This window comes from Cupressus sempervirens, chromosome 9 (assembly GCF_028749045.1).
Source record: "Cupressus sempervirens isolate cs-2001-9-10 chromosome 9, ASM2874904v1, whole genome shotgun sequence".
NCBI classification, from domain to species: Eukaryota; Viridiplantae; Streptophyta; class Pinopsida; order Cupressales; family Cupressaceae; genus Cupressus; species Cupressus sempervirens.
Genome location: NC_143126.1, coordinates 189580576 through 189593708, shown reverse-complemented (window position 1 = coordinate 189593708; position 13133 = coordinate 189580576). Strand labels below are relative to the sequence as shown.

Below are 13133 nucleotides of genomic sequence, written 5' to 3'. Positions count from 1 at the left end.
TTGTTATACCCTACAGACTGGTCATCTACTAAGATACTTCTATTTCCCTATGGGTTGTTCATCTACTACAATACTTCTATTTCCAACTGTTTCTTTTTATTGGATAGTCCAAGCTTATTTTCCAATTGGAAGTTTGGCATTTTGTAATGTTCTATTCACTAGTCCTTCTATCATACCTATGTAATTTCTTCTTGCATGCTTATGTTCCAACTAGTAGAATATTTTCAACTTGATAAGTCTTCAAATATGAATGTTGGTGTTCCAATAATTAATATAAGATATATTTGTTCTAAAAAAATGATAGAAGAATGATTCTATAAGCATTGCATTATGGAGAAGTGTAATAAGATGTAAACTCATTTCTTTGAAATAGTCGCTGCCATGAAAATTGAATGTCCACTCCAAACATTATAAAATTTCTATGTCAAGAGTTACAGTAGCAAATTGCTAAGACAAAATGTGCCAAATTTGAGGTGAGAGATCAAACATTGAATGTCTATTCCAAAACACAATTATTGCATCTAAAAATGAACTATAAATGAACTCATTAATTTAGCATAATTTCCTATCAAAAGATAAAAAATTCATATGAAAGGGTTCTAAAATTGCTGGAAAAGAACAGATGGGTCATTTTCCCAATAAGGTCAAGAAAGACCTTACTTGCTCAAAATGTGCCAAATCCCTTAGACTTTTGTGTGTCCATAGACACATTTGCAAAATTGATGTCCAACTCCTCTATTTTTCGAATAAGAATGAAGCAATTTTACAAGTTTATCCTGTCACAAATACAAAAATCAGTCAAAAGTCATGTAGATTGAAATCATGTAGTCTCATTTAAAACATAAAAATCAATTTTAGCTTTGACCATTTTCTGTACAGTGCAGATTTTGTAGAGGGCAGAATTTCCTCTACCACACAAAGAATAGCTACAACGGCTATTGCAAATGGACGATGCTGCATATAATCAATCCCTGCATTCATTGAAGCATGATTTTAGAGAGGTTTTAGTATAGATAGATATAACTAAACTGCCATTGCCACATTTTGTGCTTGCATACCTTTGATGGAAGATAAAATGAGCTCGTTAGCTCTTGAAACCACTAGGGATTTGTTGTTGCCACCACCATCTATTTCCTCCATTTTAGCAGCCAGAGAAAGACATGCTATAGATAGCAACTGTAGCATCCAGGCCTTGTCATCCTATAAATCAATAGAGTCCAATCCCAAAAGGAGAAAATGCAATCATAAACACAAAAATCTTTTACAAATTCATCACCCACGACCAAATAGCTCAAACCCCAATGCCCCATAACTCTGATTCAACACTGAATGACTTTGAATATAAAACCCAACAGTTCATGCTGAGCACCCAATATAAAGTTTCTATTCAAAAAAACTTCCAGACTACTAATCAATTTGATCTAAAACCTAACATTATGCACGACAATCGCCAACACAATATCAGAATCAAAGAAATCAAAGAGCAAATGGAAGTGAAAACTTAAAAAACCCCAAATCATGACTGCAGTTATAAGAAATGCTTGAAAACCTACACTCTAAATTTTCATGTCCTTCGTCCACGCCACCCCAAGTCGCCTGCAAGCACGTAGCCTTCCATGAAACAACTCAGTGTCTTCTCCTCTAAACAGGTAAATGCATGTCGTCTCCATTCTTGCAACCCTTGCCACAATGAGTGGCAGTAGCAACAAATGCATACAAGTTAGGTTAATAGGTGGAATATGAATTTAGGGTTAGGTTTGAAATAGTTTAATAAAATGATTTTTACAATTAGTTATTAGACATTTAGCATTCCATATTATAAAAATATTTGTTCATTAAATAGAAATTTAATAATTAAATGAAGAACATGTTCACTTATACATAAGTGTTATATTATTCAACTAATAAATATTACATATTTATATAAGATTTTATATATTGTAAACTAACACGCTAGAATGTTCAAGTAATGGGACTTCGGCAATTAAATATGGGGGATGGCAATTAACTATGAATGATAGGAGGTCCAAAAAATGACAAATTGCACACTTTATACTATAACGAATAAAATTGACATCAATTTTTGTGGTGGAGAGTTGAAACCTTAGGTTTAAGCACTTCATTAGTGGAAGAAGATGACGGGAAAAAAAAAATCATTTTAATGATTGTTAGAGTATATTTTGAGGGGCCCGAAGTTAGGACGCACGACTACTGGGTCCTCTCCCCTACTCTTCCGCATTTTCCCGACGTCTACAACATCTGAGAAAGCTCCTCTCTGATTGAGCAGGGCCCACATTGACCACCTCAAAAGACTCTGCTCTTTCAATTGTCAACCCACGCATTGAATCTTAACATTTTATGTCCTCGTCGAATACCTCAATCCACGGAAAGATTGCATCAATTTGTGAGTCGAGATATTTAAAGTCCTCACTGCACTCTCAAAATTAAATGAATCTTCACAGGAAAGTCAATCATCAGAACTACCTCCAACGACTCCTATTCACAGTCCAGTAGTCAAGAAAGAAAAGGCTTGTTTCCCTCATAAGAAGTAACACTCATGCTCAGAAAAACCCAATTCAATGGCGAGGATGAATATGCAGATTTGGGTGCACATTCTCTGCCTCTCATTAATCGTTCTAACGGCAGCCGAGGGCGTTCAGCAGAACACCACTTTCCTCTTCAACCGCTTCAACGCCAGGAGCAGAATCAAATATGTTGCAGATGCCTCACTACAATCGAACACAATCCGCCTCACAAACCAGTCCCAGCGCCTCATTGGCCGCGCTTACTTTGACCAGCCCGTGCCAATGAAAAGAAACGGCTCAGTCATCTCATTCAGCACAACCTTCGTTTTCGCCATGGTTCCGCGGCAAAGGTCGAGTGGAGGGTCAGGGATATGCTTCCTCATGTCTCCCTCAACGGCTCTCAACGGTGCCATCGCCAGTCAGTACTTGGGCCTCTTCAACGTCTCCAGCGACGGCAAGGACTACAACCATCTCTTCGCTGTTGAGTTTGGCGTAATTCAGCGGTTGGATGTTAACTACCGTAACCGCGTTGGTATCGATCTCAACGGCTTCAACGCCTCCTTGGCTACGCCTGCTGGTTATTGGGATCAGAACGGATCGACGCCTGTTATTCTGAATAGCGGGCATAATATAAGGGCTTGGATTGACTACGACGGTGCTTCTCAACAGCTCGACGTACGCATCGCACCAATTGGACGGGCGAGGCCGCACAAAGCTCTCCTCTCCAGAAAAGACTTGAATTTGAGTCATGTTATACGAGACTCTATGTACGTTGGGTTTTCTGCATCTACAGGTATGTCTTTTTTTAAGATCCTCCTTTCCATGAACATTATATTCTATCTTATTCTTGCATGCCACTTAAACACAAATGTAAAAGATAAAAGAAAAATGGGTGTTGTGACGGACAACTAAACCTTGCATTGATAGAGACAACAAAACCTTGCATTATTCGTCTTTAAAATATGTGTTTTTTCATCCTCAAAAGTTAAGGGTCTGCCTTATATTCAGAATTTGTCAAATGTTGAATGTTGTTGGATTTGATAAGTAGAAATGTTTTTCTTGCAGAGCAAATCAATTTATGACATTGTTATGGGACTTTTACTATATGGTTTTTTCAATCAAATTCATTGACTTTATCAATTGACGAGCTTAAGGGGCTTTCTAATCATGAATGTTTCATAAGGCACAACACATGGTAAAGATTTTGGAAATGAGGTCGCAAGCAAAGTGATTTCAACCATGGAAGAAGCTTTGTAGTTAAGCACTCTTGAGTTGGAGTAGTAGTGGGATGGGTGACCTCCTAGAAAGTCCCAATGCTTCACCTAAATCCAATGAGTGATGGCCCTGCCCTATACCCACTAAAATATAGGGTGGGGGAATCTAACTAATGAACCCCAAATCCAATGAGTGACAAGTGTTCCATTTATTGTCATGAGAGATGGATTCATGTGAATCACTGCTCATGAAACACAATTCAATGAGTTTGACTCAAAAAACTACATAGTTAAATCTCAATAGCAATATCATAAATGTTGGATTTGTTAATTTGGAAATGAGTTGTGTTGAGCAAGAAAAATGAAAATTCAACTAAATGATTTCAGTCCAATTTCAATTCCACCTCTTGAGGTAGAACTAACAAATCCTCATTACAGGCCAACATGGGAATTCAAAACTCATATTCCAATTCCTATTTAACACATCCAAATTGAGGATTTTTTTTTTTTAATTGTTTAAATATTGATTCCAGTTCAACTCCCTCAAACAAATGGACAAAGATTAAGATTTTGAAGTAATCTTTTATTAGTAATTCATTTGAGAGAAATACTTTAAAAGTTATTCTTTAGATAAGAATCAAGGACTGAGGGTTCAATGTTATGCAAAACATCTTCTTCACTAAGACAAAGCATTAGTTGTATTAGTTAGCTTGAAAGGCGAAGTGGAGTTGCTTAAAAAAAACTTGAAATTGATGTTTAGAAATAGCTTTAATTTTTATTGTATTATTCTTAAAGAGAAAGTTTATCCTTGGGCTGAATAGATTATCCAACATTTACAGGTTTTCTCCAAATTGGGTTTCCTAGATATATCTATGTTATTCTATGTGGGATTGATCTATACTATTTTGTCTTTCATTGTTAGTTTTTGTTAATTAATCTAGAGTAGTGATTGTTATAAATAAGATATGAACATTTTTGTGAATTAATTGTGCAATAAATCAGTAGCTAGGTTTTGAGAAATTAACAAGGATTATCTATTCCTCTAAATTCACCCAAATCATCTTCTTAGCCTCGTCCCTGATGATATTGGAGCCTTGCATTCAATAAGAGTTATCTCCACTGAACTCATTATAAATCATTCAAGTTGATTCCATTTTTCAACTTTAATTTTTTTAATTTAATTTTAATTCATATCTTTTTAATTTAATTGTATTTTTTTTAAGAATAATTTTGGATACAAAATGTTTTAAAATTAAGATTATATAGGCATTTATTGAATGTAAGTGTACATCTTAGATTTTTTAATCCTCACACCATTACCATCCACCCTCAATTCTGTGTGCATATGTGTTTTCCTCTTTTAAGAATAAACTTATATATGAAATGATTGTAAAATAATGTAAATAATTATCAAATCACAAATTAATGGTAAGAATTTTATTTATCAATCTCACACCAATACACTTCAACTTCTATTGAGTATAAATGAAAAGTCTTTAGAAAACTATAAGTTCAATAATCCATACATAAGATGTCATAACATATTAATCTGCAAAGAGAATATACAAATAAACAAAATCTATATTCCTTTTTTAAAATAAAAAAGGAGAGTTTAAGTGCAAGGAAAAATTTCACCTTTTACAAAAATAAACACATAAAATATCTATGACTAGTTTACATGTATCAGTTTGATTTATTTTAGTTTCCCAATACATGCATAAAATATTGTTATTGATTACTTTAGAACTATGTATTGTGCTTTAAATAACTTCATGGCAAGACTTAAGCCAAACTTCACTTGGTAGTAATCACGAAACTCAAAGATGTGTCCACCAAGTAGTTTTTTGTCAAATGTTTCAAACTTCCTCATTAGTTATACTTAAATTTCAATTTTCATTCTAATTAAGGTTAATGAATTTAATTATGCACACATCCAAGTATCTATTTTTAAATTTACAATGTTTTCACAAAAATCTCATATGATGTTTTATTGCAAAGTAATCTTACTTCATAACATGTTCTCAATGAGACACATTATTAGTTAAAACCCTTGACATGCCTTGTGTATGACCACATACATGCTACATCTATGTGTAGTTAAAACTTCTACCAAATCCTTAAAAAAATTCACATTACAAATTTTCTATTCTATGTTTTTAATTTTTTTTTAATTTAATTACATATCTAAGAGCCATTTTTTTTAAAAATGCTTTTACATAACAACACAAGATTGCTATTCCTAAAAGAGAAAAAAAAACTTTCATCATTGATATTTTTTTATGCAATTATTAATAACTTTAATAATAACTATATCTTATTGAATAGCAAAAAATATGTTAAAGAATGATATTTAGGAAAATTAGACAATTTTAAGATTTTCAAGTTTTTCAACTATTCATGTAACTTTTGTTGGATGAAAATGAGTTTTCTTGAATGAACAGGTGATCCACCTTTGGTTGAGAAGCATTACATTTTGGCATGGAGCTTCACGACTGGTGACAACAAGGCTCAAGATATAGACATTTTGCACCTACCTTCCTTTTATGTCAAAATCTCAAACTTCTACAAATCTACAAAATTCATATATATTATTGTAATGTGCTCAATAGCTTCAATCTTGGGACTCACTCTTAGCACATTTTATTGGTTAAAAAGGATGGACTATATAGAATCCTATGAAAAATGGGAGTTGCAGTATTGGCCACAAAGATTTAATTATCGAAAGCTCAACCTCGCTACAAAGGTAATTATAAATGCAACTATATGTTATTACATTCAAATTAAATTGATTAACTTAAATTTCATCTACCTTAATAAAGTTCAAATCTTTTTTATGTTCAAAAATATATTTTTAATGATTTATCAATATTTCATTAATATTTAAATATCATCTATACTTTAAATCATTTTATTTCTTAATATCTACACATAATTAAATATCATCTACACATTTCATTTTATGATTAGCATGTTGATTTTTTATCATTTAATAGTAAAATGTTACTAAACTACTACAACATTCTTTTAGACCAAATCTCTAGTAACTATAGGTAATGGATCAATTGAACATGTCTTTTGTCTTTCTCTTAAGACTTCCATCATTTTAGCTTATGATACCATCTCATCATTTTATTTATTAGAGATACTTGGTCATTCATGCACCCAAATTTTTATTAGTTTAATCAGATGAACAAAAAAGACGATAACTAATATTTATTTTATACTTTACCAATCATACAAATATCATTTTCCTCTATTTCATTTTCAAAATTATACATTTCAGAACTATAATTAGACAATCCGAAAGCTATTAACGATACAGACACATGAAAAACAGTCAGGCCCTCACCTTCTTCACGAAAAATATGTCAAGTTCCATGATCATAGTCATTGACAATTTTCCATACACAACAGAATTTTTGACAAGGGCTTTACCTTGTTTTATTGCAGGGTTTCAGGGACGAGAATCTTCTGGGCTACGGGAGTTTTGGTCGGGTATACTGGGGAACTCTGCCTTCCGGCGAAGAAGTCGCCGTAAAATGCATCACAAAAGATTTGGCACAAGGAATGAAGGAATTCATGGCAGAAATATCGAGCCTTGGGCAGCTGCAGCACATGAATTTAGTGCCTCTGAGGGGCTGGAGCAGAAAAAATGAGCACCTCTTCATCATCTACGACTTCATGTCCAACGGCAGCCTTGAAACAAATCTCTTCACTCCAACATTGAATCTTTCATGGGCACAGAGATACAAAATCATCACAGATGTGGCTGCCGGATTATTGTACTTACACGAGCAGTGGGACAAATGTGTGGTGCACAGGGACATCAAATCCAGCAATGTATTACTGGACTGTGATCTGAACGGCCGTGTGGGGGACTTTGGTTTGGCCAGATTATATGATCACAGTGAAAAGCCCCAAACAACTCATGTGGTGGGCACTTTGGGGTACATTGCGTCGGAGCTCATTCATTCAGGAAAGGCTTCTCCTTCAACAGATGTGTTCAGCTTTGGGGCTCTTCTACTGGAAGTAGTCTGCGGAAGAAAACCTATGGATCCCCAAGGTGTCATTTTGGTTCAGTGGGTTTGGGATTTGTATGCAAATGGAAGGTTACTGGATGCTGTTGATGGAAAGCTTGGCGAGGATTATGAGAAGGGCGAGGCTGAGAATGTGCTTGTATTGGGACTTGTGTGTTCAAACCCTGATCCAAATGAGAGGCCAAGCATGAAACGGGTGATGCAGATTCTCTGTGGTGAGGGTGCTTTGCATTTGAATCCTCTTGAGCCCTCCGCTTATAATTAAGTATTCAAGGCTTGAATAAGTCTGCAGGTGGATACAGAGTTGTTTAATTCAACTGTTTTGCATTCAACAACCACAAATTTTGTAGTTAATCTTTGTTGGCCCATCAATCTATAGATTAGGAATAACATAAGGGCATGGATCGACTACTACGGTGACTCCAAGCAGCTGAAGATATATTGCAGCAATTGGACGGGTCACCCCAGAAACGAAAAGGAAAAAAATGAATCTACAAGTGACATCTCTCTTCGCTTGTTTTCACAGCCCATCATTTAGGAGTCGTGGCTTTATGATTCTATTACTTCTATTGTTTTATTACGAATTTTCATATTTTATGATGAGGGTTTGCTGTTGTTGTTAGTCCCAGGAACTAATGTTAATTTTTTTTTATCAAAATTATGGACTTCTAAAGTTTAAGAATTGTTTTATTTTTAAATTAATTTATTATCATCAATTTCTTTTTTGTGATTGGCTAGTCCTAATTTTGGTGGGAGTTTTATTATTTTTTCAATTCATAAATTGTAATAATATTTGTACTTCTAGAAATTCTGTATTCGAGCTTCTGGGTGAGATTGTGTAAGAATTTTTAGCATCAACGTTTCGGATCATACTCCATGATCCATCATCAGAATGTTAGTGAGAAAGCTAAGAAATTGCCAAAGATTTCTTATTTCTCGAAATAACCACATGGAATTCTTGTTTTTACAATTCACCTCATGAAATGATCTCATATCAAATTTCAGATCTTAAATCAATAGCCATGGCCGCCTACCTGCCTTGCCAAAAAAAAAAAAAAAGTGCAAAAACACTAACAGGGCTCCCTTACATGCTCTCCATGGTCTGGATTGAGTCCTCTTGAGCTATATAGAACCAAGTAGCTAAAACAGGGGGCAACATACCACTACTGCTATTTTAGCAAGTGGATAATCAAGAATTTTGATAGTAAAATAATGAATCTACTTACAAGCCCTCAATGAGCCCATGCTTGTCCAATTTTGAAAGAAAATCTGTGCAAAAATAGTATGCATAGCCCTTGAAACCACAAAAAGATTAGGTAAGAACACAATCAAATTACACCCTAAGAACAATGTAACCCTTGTCCCATTTGAGCATTCACTTCTTTCAATTCCACTTGTGGTTTGCAATCCATTCCCTTAGCATCTTCAACAATAGTTTCGCAAAGAACTAGAATAAAAATCATTCTTTTTAGCATGCCTTTTACCTCTACTAAAATGGGAGCTTGGGAACAAGGTATTGACATGAAGCAAAGCATACTAGTTACTAGTCAATGTCTCATGGTATATCAAAAACTGCCAGAAAAGCAGGGATGATCATTGGAGCATTTGCATTTCGATATGCTACACAAAGTCTGCAGGATAAGGAGATAGATGCACATTGCAGGGTATGCTATAGGAATTGGCATTCATGCTACTTTTTATGTGCTTGCAATAATAAATTGCCTATGATTTGTGTGCTCTTCTTAATAATTCTCCCAACCAAATTGCATTTGAATTGTGCCTTGTGCTTGATGAAAAGGGTTTACTTAGTAGGTGCCTGACTATCTTTCTTAACAGTCTATAGTAAAAGAGAAGAGGAATTATTACTATAGATTTGTTGTTGGAGACATCTTGCCAGTTACGGATCCCTGGCTCCTTTGTTTGGAACTCAACTCTTAGTCAATTTCAATTTAATTTTGATACCATTCATGTTGTATTCATCCAAACTCTCCACCTGCCATGTCTCAACTCTTAATTACCAAGAAACAAATGTTAAAAAAAAATGTAAAAGGAACTAGTCAACAAGCTCTAAAGGTTGCTTACAAATTTCATTTTCAGATGATTCCAAGTTGTTCAACTAATGCTGAGGCTACCGCCATAGATGGGTTCAACTGAGCTCTATCATATAGAACCTAGAAATGAGGGGAGACTTCCAGAATGAAGCAACAATTTTTTAGAATTTTTTTGAGTTAAAAATAATAAGTTTAACCTAAAATTCTTAGTAACTAAATACAAAAGTTTAAAAATGTATTTTTGAGAAAAAAAATATTATAAGTTCATGAAGTCTAATATAGATATAACAAAACTTAAATTGGTTCTAAATTAAAATATAATTATATTAATTTCAATGAAGAAAATTAAACTTTATGAAAAATACAATAACTTGATGCTTTCAAATAAAATGAATAAATTTTGATGTTGTCATTATTATTATTTTTCTTTATGTATTTCATTAAATCTTTTTATTTATTTTACATCTTATGTATTTAACAATGTAGTATCATTGTAAATTTAATCAAATTAATTAATAGTATTTTAAAAGTTGAGATTGATAATTGAATTGAAATAAATGGGATGATTAACTTGGAATGACTACTAATACATAGACGAACACAAATTATTAAATTAATGTCTTTATTTACAAATTTATTATCTTAATCTAATAATTATATTGAGTTTTCAATTTTCATCGTGATTTTTGTGGAGCCAAGTCTAACCAATATCACAAACAAGATTTACCATATGATGTTCTATTAGATGATAAACAAATTTGATATCACACAATATGTTATTTTCTCCTTGTTCTTAATAGAGTATGTATCTTGAACATTATCACATAATGGCGGTTTATATTTAATGCATGTGCTATGAAATAGTGATGATAAAATTAATTTAGACAAGTCCATAATATCTCATATCTAAGTACTCTAAGTAGAAATTGTATTATTCATATTCTAAGTACTCTTTTATTTTTAAATTATCAAATTCTTTAGCAATCTATAAAATTCTTTTTTTTCCAAATCTTTTATATTCTTTAATTTATCTTAGATGTCTAACTCTCATACTCTAAATAAGTTATCTCAAGAAGAAATTGCCTTTGGTTGACTAGAGATTGCTCATAATGAACACTCTTGAGATATAATGCTATGCTAATATTTCTTAAACAATGCTAACAAGTGTAGTCATGGTCAAATGCATTATTTAAGTGTTTTTAATTAAACAATAGGTAGGGACTCAAGCTCTACCAGAGCTCCTGTTTGTTATATCCTTTGTTAGCTTTCTTTTTGTCTATAGTCAGGTTATTAATTTCATATAAAACTATCTTATAATATAAATCTCATGTCTTTAAGAGCATGTTTGTTTGTTGGAATAAGAATAGGAAAATAGGAATAGGAAATGTATTCTCGTACCCCAAATTGGAATAGGAAATAGGTAAACATATTCTAATTTTACCCCTAAAATGAACATATGTCCATTCCAAAAAATAGTTGTTACTGGAATGAGCCATTCCTATTCCCAATCTAATTATTAAAAAAAAATGTTAAATAATTATTATTTTTAAAATTTAATTTTTAAAAAAATTAATTAATTTTATTATTATTATCATTATATCTATTTTTAAAAATACAAAACTTCACCTTATTCCTATTCCATTTTTGTACAACCAAACAAGAAAGTAACATATTCCTAATCAATTACCAGGTTAACCAAACAAGAATGGGATTGCTCTTTTCCATTCCCATTCCACATTTCCATTTCTATTCTAATTTTATAATCTAATTTTCTATTCTTATGCCGACAAACAAACGGGCCCTAAGTTATTAGTTGGTAAGCTAGTTATAGTTGAGTATTTATGGATATTATCTTATAATTTTAGAATCATTTTGTAGACTATAAGAGTTCATTTTCTTTAGTTTTCATGTTTGAAAAATAAAGAGACATGATGTGTATCTAGCTAGAAAATTTAGTTTCACATCTATTTCTAATGTAAAGAATACACTATATAGAGATAAATGGTGGAGAGAAAATAATTCTAGGAATAAGAAGAAGGATTGAAAATAAATGAGACATAATGGTGGAAGAAACTCACAAGAGTAGTGAAAGAAAATATCAATGTATATAAGTAATTAAGAAGCATGATATTTCTATATTCAATAACATGATAATTCTCAATGCCTAAGTCCAAATGAAATAAATTTTGATTGTTTTATGGTTGCTTCCTATTTTTCCTATATATTTTAGTTATCAAGCAATTTAGATTTTTTTGATGATATAATAAAGGAAATGCTTGTGTGTGTGTGTGTGTGTGTGTGTGGAGAGAGAGAGAGAGAGAGAGAGAGAGAGAGAGAGAGAGAGAGAGAGAGAGAGAGAGAGAGAGAGAGAGATTTTATTCCTATTTCTAAAGGCAAAGGGTCACAAGCTCAAAGCAGAGAAGAAGAGTGATGAACATAGGTACGAATTGAAAGGGAAAGTCAAGCAACTCAGGAACTAGAATGACAAAATGGACATGGAATTTCCCACACAAGATTTCAGAAACAATATCAAAAATGGATGGTGAACATACAAAGAAAACACAAACATTAAAGGACATAGATCTCCATGGGTTTTTGAAGCAGGTAGATGGGTCAAAAAAGCTCCAAAAAAAAATCTAATAAATTTCAGCAACATCAGCAGTGGTATGGAAGAGACCAAAGGAACCCTAGCTATCATCAAGATCAAAATCAATATTGAGGATGACAAAATCCTAGACAAAGATGGGGTTGGAGATCTAAAAACATGATGGAGGTTTCTAATGATTGGTGGTAAAAAGGGTCATGTTAGAGTTAATGTTACAAAAATAGTAAATAAATAATTATTGCAATGTTGTGGCAAACCTTGTTTGAGTTTCTAGCAACATAAGTTCATTTTAGGTGTGAGTCAAAGAGTTTTAGTTTGAATCAATATCTAATTGTAGATGTGTTTGAAAGTTTTAGGTTTCCATAAGTTTTAGTTAATTGTCAAGTTTATGTGTGTGTTGTTAATAATGAAGTAGTTTGTTGTCAATCTAATTAGTAGTCATTTAGGAATGTTGATGGGTCAAGCTATCATATAAAATTTCATTTAGTATTAAATAAAATAAATCTAGAAGTTCTTTCTTTTTTTGGTTTTTTTATGTTGTTCTATTTCTCCAATATGGTATTAGAGCCATTTTCCTGTTAAATTGTATGTGTTAGAGAAGACGAATTCAAGGAGATGAGGCATGGTGAAGAACCATCAGATCTTGAAGGCAATGATGATTGCATTAAAGATGAATGTTTTATTCTATTTTAAAGAAGGTT

At 32.7% G+C, this 13133-nt stretch overlaps 1 pseudogene across 1 annotated transcript; it reads left to right on the top strand.

Annotated features, from left to right (window-relative positions):
* The first annotated feature begins 2234 nt into the window (after positions 1–2234).
* LOC149538115 (L-type lectin-domain containing receptor kinase S.4 pseudogene) lies at positions 2235–8041 on the top strand (annotated as a pseudogene). The gene is made up of 3 exons (XR_016356516.1): positions 2235–3318; positions 6181–6482; positions 7190–8041. The product of XR_016356516.1 is annotated as an L-type lectin-domain containing receptor kinase S.4 pseudogene (transcript).
* Positions 8042–13133: the final 5092 nt, after the last annotated feature.